The sequence below is a fragment of the Fukomys damarensis genome, unplaced genomic scaffold (assembly GCF_012274545.1).
Source record: "Fukomys damarensis isolate Sample0158 unplaced genomic scaffold, DMR_v1.0_HiC HiC_scaffold_3, whole genome shotgun sequence".
NCBI classification, from domain to species: Eukaryota; Metazoa; Chordata; class Mammalia; order Rodentia; family Bathyergidae; genus Fukomys; species Fukomys damarensis.
The window spans coordinates 39,618,250-39,630,733 of NW_022900915.1; the positions used below are offsets into that span (position 1 = coordinate 39,618,250).

At 38.7% G+C, this 12,484-nt stretch overlaps 1 long non-coding RNA gene across 1 annotated transcript in view; it reads left to right on the forward strand.

Annotated features, from left to right (window-relative positions):
• Positions 1-346: 346 nt before the first annotated feature.
• The window catches only part of LOC104871306, a 68,225-nt gene continuing 56,087 nt past the window's right edge, over positions 347-12,484 (forward strand). Inside the window, exon 1 of the long non-coding RNA XR_782811.2 lies at positions 347-514. This is a non-coding gene — a long non-coding RNA (uncharacterized LOC104871306). The remainder of the gene's footprint in view (positions 515-12,484) is intronic.

Consider the following 12,484-nt stretch of genomic DNA (forward strand, 5'->3'; position numbering starts at 1 on the left):
TTTCTTTTTCTCCCACCTTCATCTGAATTCATTAAAGCCACATTAGGTAGAAATGATGGTCTCTACTTCGATTGCTAAGGGTTAGGGTTTTAAACAGTGGCTAGTGTTAGTCAAAATTTAAGAGCTACTATCTAAAAACACCATTTCAGAAAAAGTCTGCATTATACAAAAGGCTGAATTTTGCAGTGCCAGTGGTCGCAATGTGGTAACATGTGTTGCTAAATTGCTGGTAAAATAGGATTTGCAGATTATACAGTTTCTCAGAGTATATGCAAATATCTGTAGTTTTACTGCTTGCTGTTCCCACAAATTGCTGTCATTCAAAATGAAATGCCGTGGACTTCTTCTGTAAAGGATTTGTGGACGCAGTGGGCTAATACGTGTGTGTGACAGATGAACAGTTCAAACGTGAATGTGGGAGAGGTGACTTGGAAATTTGTCTACAGACACGTGACCAAACCTTCACCACAGGAGCGAGGTAAAGGTACTTCTTCAGATTGTGCTGATGTTTAAGGTAAGGAGAAAAAAGTGGTTTCTGCTCTTCGATGTAGTGCTAAAGTGCAACCTCAGAGGAGAAATAGTTTCCGCAAGCTCTGTGAAAATAGCAAAAATGAGATGAAAATTGAAGTGGGATGGAAAGTGAACTATCATCTCTCAAGGGCTGAATTTTCAAAGGGAACTTACTCTAAAATCTCTTAGATGTTCAATTTGTAGTTTGAACATTTAATCTTTTTTTTTTTTTTGCTCAGCTTTGAAAGTGTGCCTGTTTAAATCTGCTCTTGCCATTATATGTGCGTGTGTGTGTGTGTGTGTGTGTGTGTATTTTGAGATGTCAGAATCATCTCTGAAATGAATGACAAGGGCCAGAAAAAAAAGAACCTTCAGTTCTTTAAATTTATTTATCTTACCAGGACAAAAATCAGATTTGCCAGTTGTAATTTTAGAGACAGGAAAATGCACCAAGTATTTCCTGTATCTTGCTTATGGATTGCCTGTAAGAGATTACTTAGCTTTTGTGACTGTTTCAGAGAACTGAAATGACATCTATGTGTTTCAAAATGATTTAATTTTGATTAAAATTAAGGTTCTAATTAACATGGAGACTGACCCCCCCCCTGCAGAAATAAGAATTTTCAGAACCTTTTCTAATAATCATGTGGTTTGCTTGGATTCCTCCCTAATAATAATAATAATAATAATAATAATAATAGTAATAATAATAATAATAAAACAGAGCAGGGATGTCCAAGGAGGAGAAAAGGTGAGAATTATAGTATAACACTTGACGTCTATGTTGAAATGATCTCTTTAGTCCAGAATTGTCTTTGTTTACAACTTAGTGTCTTCTGGTTCTCTTTTGTCTTGGAAATACTATACTCAGTGCAGAAATTACAAGTAGATGAATTAACATCAAAGAAATATTTTTAAATTACTGTGTTTAAAGGTAGATGTTTTCCCCTAAAGTGCATCTTTAAGCTGGATGTATGAGTAACTATTCTGAATGAATGGCACCTTCACTGATGAATTCAGACTTATTTCAACAAACTGTCTCTTATTATTTTTTTCCTAGATTTTACTCATTATTTCCAGAACCTCTCAGTAACTCTCTTCATTCCTGAGTTGAAATCACTTTACTTAATAATTTAATTCATTGCCTTCAGGTATGTGTTGATTGTGTAAATATTCAAGAATTGATTCTCTCATCTCTTCATTAGAACAAAAGAATATTGAACAGCTACTTAAAGTTTTGTGTAGCCCTGGTCTTTGGATATTTATCAATAGCTAGCATACCACTCTCTCTTTCCAGTGGCTTGAAGCCTACCAGAAAGTGTAATAAGTGTTCAGAAATAACCATGATACCAAAAACAAAACTATGCTTCCAAGGAAGAGAGGGCCATTATTTAAAGTGCTAGTTCTAATGAAGATGAAACTAGTTCCATGTTGGTTTAGTATTTTATATCTGTTCATTACTTCATCTTGAAATCAGGAATCCTGTCGGAGTGACTCTGTCAGCAGAAAAAGATATACAAGTGCAAAGAGATTTGCTTGGAAACATTTTCTGAATAATTCTTGACCCCAAGCACCTTGCCTGCTTCTAGGTATTAAAACCCAGATAGCTTCCGACCACGTTTTCACAGTTAACTTCCTCTGCTGTGGTGTGGGGGAGGGAGGGCAAGAAAGTGCAGTCATTCTCGTTCTCCTCGGCCTTTCTCAGTTTTGTGCATTATTTTCCAGCTATTCTAAGCCATCTTTGCAGGATCTCCACACCAAGCTGGGAAAATCCTTAAAATCTATTTTAGTGCAAATTTGTAGCAATTTCTTAGAAACTTGCTAAACTACATTTCCTGGACTACCGGAGAATAGGTATGTAATTTGGATTCTTCACAAGGCGATCTCGCGAGAATTTCTCTCCTGTTGATTCTACTTCTGAGATTCCTGTTCTCTTTCTAGGATCTTCAGCTCTCTGGGTGAGAACCTCCAACCACCTTTCTCATGAAGTGTCATCCCATTAGCAGAAATGCTCTCTTGGTGTCCAACTCTTTCCCCCCAGTGTGTCCAGTCTGAAGTCTTCATTTGAAGAAGAGCTTCTAGCATTCTCTGGTCTGTCAAAGGATTCAGGCAAAATGTAATCCCATACTCTTGCTCTGGTTTTCTTACTCTTCAGTCCATATCATCACATTTTTCTAGGCTGAAGTTTCTTGTGAACAGCTGTACTAATGTGAACTGTAGAAGGCACATTTATTGAACTACAAAGTGCTAAGGCCAAATGTGTACACTTCTATGAGAGCAAATATTAATCTTCAGGAATAGTAAGATCCAAGCTCAGATTGAGAAATTAAGTATTTCTTTACAAATCCTGTTTCCCTTCCCATAGAGTCATCCCATCAGCTTTTAGTGTTGCAAACCATACCAAAACTTAGTGATTTAAACAACTGCTTGCCACACGTGGTGGTGCACGCCTGTAATCCCAGCACTTGGGAGGCCGAGGCAGGAGGATCACTGTGAATTTGAGACCAGCCTGGGCTGCACAGTGAGTTCCAGGTCAGTCTCAGCTACACAGTGAGACCCTGTCTCAAAAAACCAAAAAAACAAAACAAAAACAAAAACAAAAAACAAAACAAACACAAAAAACCAACAACTGTTTATTTAGTGTATGAATCTACAAGTTGGTAATCTCGCTGAGAATATCTTGTGATTTTGCTCCACACTGTAGCTCCCTGGGCCTCCAGATGTGTCTGCTGTCGGGTTGTAGTTTGACTGGGACACAGTGCTTGTGGCCTCACTTGCACGGATCACTGGTAGTTGGAGCGATAGGACCGTACAGGCTGCGTATCTCTTGACATCCAGCACATGCCTTTTCTTACCACACAGCAAGCCCAGTGGCATCCCGCAAACACGATGATCCCACAGGACTTATTCATGTGACAGCCAAAGTGTTCCTAGAGCAACAAGGCCAGTTCTAAAGCGCAAAGCATTTTCAATCCTCCTCTGTATTATATTTGCTAAAGTGCCAGGGAGTGGCTCAAGCCATGTGACTGATCCAGATTGAAAGGGTGGAGAAATAGGCTCCACCTAAGGATTGGAAGATTTACAAGATTATATGACAAACTATGGGTGTAGGGAGGAGTTTGTGACCCATTAAAAATCAGCAAGACTTATTTTGTGCAGAGTAGCATTTGATGTTGCTTCTGCTAAGAGCTTTTGGGAATAAGAAAGAGATCGCATTATGTTTTAAGGGCTCGTTCTTTATCCCTGGAAAAAGAATTTTCCTCTAACACAAGGGTCGGGAGGAGCTTAAGAGGGAAGTCACTTAATTTTTCTCATTGACAGTGATATAGATGGAGTGAAATTGTAAACATGTTAAGGCCAAATACACTATCATGCTTTACCTTGTGAGGGTCACATTTTCGATACCTTTTAGGAGTATGAGAGAATTGCATTTACCCCCTAGCTGTGTAAGAGAACTAATTGTGTTTTTTTCCTGTTACTTTTGAACTTGCTTAAAAACATTTAGGCAAGTTATAAACTCATATCTGCAACCAAACAGTTAAGATCAGTGACATAGAGAGTTCACATAATTTGAAAAATCCCCAAATTTGTCTTGGGTTAAGACATTATCTCCTAAATACCCCTTAAAAGAGTAAGTGTATTTCTAGAGTGCGAATTGGAGAAATGAAATATATGGATAAAAAAAAGAGTTTTGATACAATGCCATCCCTGCAAAAAAACATTTATGAAGAAGGTAGAAAAGAAATATAATGGTTTATCACACTGGGATATCCTAAGGAGTCAGTCATAGGGGAAAATGTGCAACAGTTACAGGTGAAAGGAAGTCAAATTCTGAAAATGTTAATCATTTACTTCATATTTCTGCCTAGTGCCTGTGCCTTTTAGATGAGCAAACCTGCATGTACGTTTTCTTCCAATCTGGTATTTAGACTTCATCTTTTTAAAAAAGAAGTGATAATAGACTAAAAAACATGTTGCCCAACTGCTCTCAAACTGATGCAAAGCTTTACTAGTAAAGCAACACATTTTTGACCATAGTTTTTTCCTTTGAATGAAAAAATAGGATTTATTGCTGAGACTTTTGTTTATTTTGAAAAAAAAGAGGAAGACCTATAGAAAAATTGAAGAGAAATATTCCTTTGTAAATAGCCTCATAAAAACGTGGCTGAAGAGTCACAAAGGATGGTCAGAGCCTGCCCTTTATTATCTGTGCACACTTCCACTCATTTTATTGAAATTATAGAATTTTTATTACATGGAGACACTATTAGAAAATATACATGTTGAGCTAGTGAGGCTTGTACCCAATATTCCTGTGGTTTATAATTTGTCAGAGTGAGCACAATATATCCCATAGATGTGCGCTCAAGTAGATGTTTGACAAAGTGAACATGCTTGAAGTGCATTTGCCAGTGTTAATATGTAGTGAACCAGGGCACAGTGTGACGAGATGCTTGGTGTAGAAGCTACACTCAGGCCATCAGGGATGGGATCAAATGACAGCTTTTCTAAAGAGGGAAGGGTTCATAGAGGATATGGTATTTCACAAGTTCTTTCTGTGGGGAAGAGTCCAGGGTCTGGTCATCTGTCTTTATTCTTCTGATGTGGTTGATAGTCTGGTAATGGCCCTTCATGTTGGCTTTGGATTTTTGAATATCTTCACATTGGCAAAATGGAAAGTGGATGTAAAATTAAGCAATTAGAAGATAGTTCTAATTGAAAGCCATGTGGGGTACTTTTTCTTCCCTCTTCAGTCTACTTCAATACAAACACAGATGCAGGCTCTTTGGTCGCCATCCATGTCATTCTAAGAGAGCGCTCTTTCTGCCCAGGCCACCCTGCCACCGAGGCATTTCGTGTCTTTGGACCTAGTTTCCTTGCATATCTGTAGGCAGCTCTTGCTTTTATCCTCTCAGCTAAATTAGTTCCTGCATGTTAAAAAAGGGGAAGTGGTGAACCGCCCCCACGGAAGGCTTTATTTGGTTTTTAAATGCAGGTTTGTTACAATCCTGTTGTTATTATAGGAGACAAATTTAGCACTTTGAGCTATTCCTTTTCCACAGGAAGTGTTTAAAGCAGAATTTTGCAAAACCTTGAAGGTTAATGTTTCAGCCCTGCAAGTTGTTAAAGGTCAGGATATGTCTTGTGATTAAGTTGGGAATTTCTTGGGGAATGAGAACGCTAGGACTTAATATGGAACTGGAGCAGAGTGTGTGATTCCTACAACTCGTTATAGGATGAACACTGAACATTCTTTGCCTTTCATATCTCCCTCAATGGAATTTCTTGTCGAAAACAACTCACGGCTTTTCCAACGATTAGTGGGTGGCGACCTTACACACAAACAGGACCAGAGTGTTGCCGCGGTGAGAGGAGGACTGATACATGTTTTGATCTTTCTTAAATTCTGGATCTGTGTGGCTTGTATTTCAACATGGACAAAATTCCTCAGCACAAAACAGTATTACTGCTTTTTTAAGATCCGTACGACTGGAATCAATTTGTTGTTGCCGTGATGCTATACATGATGTTATATATGATCTATGAAATTTCATACATGTTCTGGAAATTAGGTAAACTGGTATTTTGATACCAAAAGAGATACCAGCTAATGGAAAATTTCAAAGGTTTTGTTTGTATTTTTTAAACCTTGAATTTTAATTGTGAATTGGTTTTCAAAATTTTCATCGAAGGAAGTTATTTTTAACACCATGCAGAGAGATCACATCATACGCAAAGAATCTTACTGCTTTAATTTCTGGAAAAAGGCATGTATTTTGTGAAGTCATGGGACATATTATAGCCAAGAACATAGTTCAGAGGAAATATTAATTACATATAAAATCTAAAAAAAGTTTTGCTAGAGAGTAAAAGAAGAAATAGATGGGAACCTGAAAATATTTGTGACTGAATCAGGGAGAGGAACGCCAGTCTTAAGCAGATAGGAATAAGTTCTCCTAATGATAGAATATTGCTATGGGCCAAGGTGCTAAACAATCTACAAATAGTATCATCATCAATGATAACAACAACTAGTTGAGATTCTAGTACTACCTTCAATTCACAGATGAGTCAGTCAGAACACAAAGCAATTGATGTTCTTGTCCTTTAAGTAATTATTGGAGAAGCTAGGTTTGAACACAGGCAAGTTCTGGTCTAAACATCATGGTATATTCTGTGATAGTTAGGCTATTTTGCATGTTTGGGTAGAGAGCACATGGTTATTAGCTATGGCGAAGCTTAATATACTAGTCTGGACGTTTGGCCCAAGATCTGCTGAACTTATTCTCTGCAGTGATTAAGCATGTCTTCATTCCTTTTGCTTTCTGATTAAATTCTTCTGCTGACTTATCCAATAGCTCACTTGAATTTGTTTCATTACTTAGTTCTCCACCATCTTTCAATTTGTTTTTCATATGGAACTGTGTTGATGAGGAGGGGACCAAGAGATGGAGGGAAAGAGGTAGGAGGGGAGCAGAAGGATATGGAGAAAGAGTAAAGATGTGTTAGGTCCATGCACCAGCTCCCCATGAGGAATATAATCCTTACATACTGCAAACATGGATTAATAAAAATAACAATAAAAATTTTAAGAAGTTGAATGTGACCTGCTTTTCATTCATTTAAAAAGTTTCCCAAGTGCAAAATGTTCTGTCACAACACAAACAATTGCTAGTTTTTTAAGAAGTCTTTATTACAATTTTATTTTCTTGAAAAAAGAACAGAAAGCCCTGACAGGTTCTCTCATCATAGGGGGAACAGGACTTGAGCAGGCACACTGTAATGCAGAGTAATGTTTGTGTTAGAAAGCAGGAGAAGGAGAGCTGCCTGCCCTGTGCCTCTGCTCTACTCAGTGGTTAGTGACCCAGGCGGGTGTGCTGCACACCTCTCTGTAAGGCAGCCTTTCCCCAGCTCTCACTTAGTGTGGGTTTTCCGGTCTGCAGTTCCCCAGCCTGGCTGCCCCTTCCCAGAACTCAGCAGGTTCCTGAGTGGCAGCTCCACCTCTTCTCCTTCTCCATTTCCAATCTTGCGATGCATATCTCAAGATCCTGCATCCTGCTTGCCACTGCATCCACTTCCCCCACTTCCTGTGTTGTTCTTTTATTTTCAGTTCTATCAGTGATAAAAAAATATCATTTAATTCACTGTCACAGTTTTTACATTTCATTTTCATTTGTTTCACAGAGCAGTCTACGTTGCTTTTTTTTTTTTTTTTTTGGCCAAACTATGGGTAAAGGCTTTTTAGAACTAGAATTGTTTTTCCTTTGATGGCAGTTAGGACAGTGTTGAGTGCTAATAGTCACTGCTTTGGATTATACCATGAAAACTAAAACAAAATGTCCCCAGTCACCCGTCCTGGTGGCCTATTTCTCAACCTCTTCATTTCTCTCAGTAGTTACCTAGAAGTGTAATCTATAAAGGATTTATACCTTGTATAAAGATAATATATAAAGGTATGTAAATATATAAAGATTGTATAAAGATAATATATAAAATCTGACATATTGTCATATGATTTCATAGCCAGTCTGTCAGCAACTTGGGCTTCTAACTTCTTCAGTGCATCTTAAGTTTACCCGTTCCTTCCATTTTCTAATGTCCTACTAGATTCCTATGACAGCAAGTTTGGGCTATGAATTCAGGCTGCTATCGAGTATGCATCATTTCCCAAACCTGATCTTCACACTTTTCTAAAGCATCCTTTCCATGGTGCCAACCCTGTTTTGGAAACTATAATGTCCTCTTGACCTTTCCCTTCCAAGTGCTTTGGCCGTACTAGACCTATATATATTTATTTGCCATAGCTCCCTAATAAATACAATCCGCTGTGTACAGATTGATTTCCTTCTATTTTTCCCTACTACACTCATTCCCATCTGCCTTTGATTGAGTTAATTTGGGGGATTAATCTTCCTGTGTCCTTCCTGAAACATGATTTAGATACTCTATCACATATAAATGTAAATACATAGATATGACAACCTACTGTCTTTCCCAAATGCCTATAGTAAAAAATATTTGCTCCATAAATTAGCTTTTAAATTTAAAAAAATTATTTTGCATGTTTACTTTACTCATCATTTACATTGTAATATCCTTAGTGTTCATTGTGGATGTAATCTCTACTATTTACATATTGGTTGGTGTTCTACAAATATTCTGGCTTTTACGGTGGTCCTCATTATCAACAAAGGCCTCTGAGAGGAAATAATGCTCAACATCTGAAGGGTTGTATTTATTCTTGATAAGTAAAGCAAATTCTGGGAAGAATGCTAACTCTTTAAGTTGTTCAAGTTTTAAACTAAATAGTACTGTAAGCAGTGATTTCTTTGTGTACATGAAGACATTTTGTAAGATCAGATTCATGCTATTTTGAACAGGAACACCTGTGAGTCACATGTTATACTCCCTATAAGCTTAACAGTTCAGAAGGTCCTTCCTCTTATTTTCTTAGGGCACAATATTCACCAATTAAAAGACATGAAAGGGAGTTAAAAGGCCGAATTGTACTTTGGCTTCCTCCTATCTGTGCAGTAGACTGTCACCCTTGGGCCAGTGGATGCGTGGCTCTGTTTCCTGCTCTCTGGACTGCCTGGAAGATGGGCTGAGGGTGGGACTCTGCTCATTTCCTTTCTGCCACCTCTCAGATCCCTCATTTGTTTGCTTTATCGAAGAGTTCTGGGCTACCTCGTTAGGCCTGGCTTCCTGTCCACAGTTGTCCTCTGGTCTCCATGGCCTCTGCTCAACTGGGAAAATCAACCAAAAGCCTCAGAGTCGAATGGGTTTTTAATGACTTCTCCAGATTTCTCAGTCACCCTTCAGTGCTGGCATTGGCTGGGTCACAGGAGAGGGTAGGTGGGGCTACTCAAATATTTAGCATTTTACAGGACAAAAATGCCCAGCTGCTTGAGTTAGGAGCTAGGAGTGAGAAATTCTGGGGCAGGGCATTACTTCCTTGTGTGTATTGTTTTAACTACATTTCCTGGTAGTGTGTAGTAGTGAGGGACTTTAGAAATTTGTCGTTCGTCCATGCTTCCCTGGTGGCACCAGGGAGAGGTGCTTGGTCATTCTCAGAGCTAGGAAAACTCTGAAGCTTTGACGAGCCAGAAGCCTGAATCTGGAGACGATGGTGGTGAGGCCATCACCACTGCTGGGAACAGAGGCAGCTTTCGCAGTACAGTGGCAGACGCTCTAGAGCAGGTGAGCAGACCCACACTTCAGTGTGCACAGCGCGTTAATTTCCTGCCCACTCTGCGCTTCTTACAAGGCAGCCTCCTCTTGGAAGAGTTGGACCTCACACGGAGCCATTCTGTGAGAGGTATTTTAAGGTTCCTTCCACACAGTTCCATTAGGAAAGACATGGACACATGCTGTAGAGACGTAGGTCGTGCCTGCAGATACGAAGGGAAGGGACAGGCTTCGGCCCTGCAGACCGCACCACGCAAGGCAAGGAGCAGCGCACTGCTAGTGACCAGTGAACCACCTCGTGGGTTTTCCTTAGTGCAGGGTGGTGGTATCCGCCAGGGTTTTCTAGTAAAGGCGTGGCAAGCAAAATTTTGATGTTGTATCCAAAATTAACTTGCTATTTCTTAACCATAATTTCTAATGACACAGGGTTACATTTGGGAATGGCTGGGTCACTCAAGCAGCAAAGCTTGCTTGCCTTTTCATGGATTTTAATGTCTTCCACTAGTGTAAAATGCACAACGACAGATACATCCATCCTGGGTCCTCGAAGGACTGAGAGACTGCTGGGACATGGACAGCTGTGGACAAATCATTATCTTACACTACGCAAGTGCTGCCCGACTTCCATGCAAGAGGAAGCACACAGTCGGCAGCACACGGTCATGGCTCAGTAAATATTTACTGCGGCCGTCACTGGACGGCCTTCTACGGTACTGCATGTTCACCGGGGAGTAAAGTTTCACCCAGTGTTTTCTTATCACTGCTGAACTGGAAATGGATCCTTCTCAGCTTCACGAATGTGCCTAGTTGAATTTCCTAAATTTCCTAATTTACTTGAGAGTGTAAAGCAAAGCTCCAGGAGTATGGCTTTTTAGAACATATACTTACCTTGTAAAAGACAACTGATATTGTATACATAGTTTTGGTAAAGTAGAAAAGCTAAATTTGTCTCCCGAAGTGCTAATGATATATTTTAACTATAAGAAATGTTGATATTTTTAGTGTGCTAATTCACATGTTTTACATAAAAATCTTCATCTTTAAAGATCATTATACATGTTTACATTCACAGAGAATAACAAGACTATAGCACTGATATTTTATTTTTGACTATTTTAAAGCAGGTAGGCCAGACAATGAATGATGGGAAAAATGTTCACTTTAAACTTATTTTGACAAACATATCAATATATTATATTTGCATGAGATGTATTATAGTGATAGAGAGAGGGAATGTGAAAATGTCACACATGCTGATTTATCTCATCATTAATTTCTTGCGGCAAAATATAGACTAGTCTGTATAAAATAAACATCCACAGAATTTACACACAGCCCTCTACAAATGTTTGAACAATCACAGTTTTTATTATTATCGTTATTATTATTATTATTATTTTTGGTACTGGGGATCAAACTCAGGCCCTTGTACTTGGGAAGCAGGTGCTGGAACCACTGAGCCAAATCTCCAGCCCCACAGTTATTATTAATGTCATTCTATAAGCCATTGTCAGTACATTCTAAAAATACTATACTGTAAAAATTAGGTTTGGTCCTCGATTAAATTTGTCTCCAAGGCAATATACAATTCTTATGTAGTATTGCACTACATTTTCTAAATGTCACACTAAATATTTTTGAGATAATGATTTCTGTGTTTCATCAATTTAGGAATAAGGGGGATTTGTTCAGAAATGGAAATATTGATTGTGTATTGTAGGGCCCTTGAATGCTGTCTCGGAGGTTTGGAGTGTGCAGTTGAATGTGGGTTTTAAGGCAGCCCGACATTACGCACTGCCTAAGGATGATCAGGAAGTTCTACTTCTCAGTCCCTTCTACCCATTCTGATGTGATAACAGGTTCAAATGGTACCTACCGAAGACTTCTACATTTTCAAGGATCACTTTGATTCTGATTCTTTGCTTTTTCATTTTTAAAATAACTTAAAGATCTTAATACAAATATGGATTCATATTAAAAAATGGAAGAGTATATGAATTGGGCTGCTAAGTTTAGAAAAAGATGGTTGCTAAAAAAGGAGAACTTGATCTAATAAAATTTACTAGTGTGGGGGCACAGAGATTACAGTACATGTAATCTCTGCCCTCTGGGAAGCTGAGGCAGAAAGATATTAAGTTTGAACCTCACCTAAACTAGTCAGCAACTTAGTGAGACCCTGTCTCAAAATTTAAAAATAAAAAAAGGCTGGAGATGTAGCTCAGTGCAAGCGCCCTGAGTACAATCCCAAGAAGTGTGTGTGTGTGTGTGTGTGTGTGTGTGTGTGTGTGTGTGTGAGAGAGAGAGAGAGAGAGAGAGAGAGAGAGAGAGAGAGAGCAACAAGAAAATTTAAGTCATTATCTAGGTTGGTTTCTAGTTTCAATTAAGGATTTCTCAGTGAAAGATATTGAAATGCAAAATGGAAAGTGGTAGCTGAAACATTAAAAAATTCCAAAGTGATGTTTTATCCTTAAAAAAATGCTCAATAAGTAAGTATAAGATTTCCAAAATAGCTTCTCTTTCATATAGGGTCCTTTAGAGATAGTGGTGATTCATGAATTTCTCTTTACTTAAAAAAAGATTTTAGAAAAATATTTCTATGAAATATATCAGTAGCTGTCGTGGCAGGAATAGTTAATTTCATTCTTTATTTGACAAATCTTAAAAATTTGGCCACATGGAACTGGGGCGGTGGTCAGAACCCTTCCCTGTCCGGGACGTGTTTCTCTAGTGATGGGCTTGTAGCCCTGTGGGGACCTCAGAGCCTCAGGACCAGAAACGTGCAGAG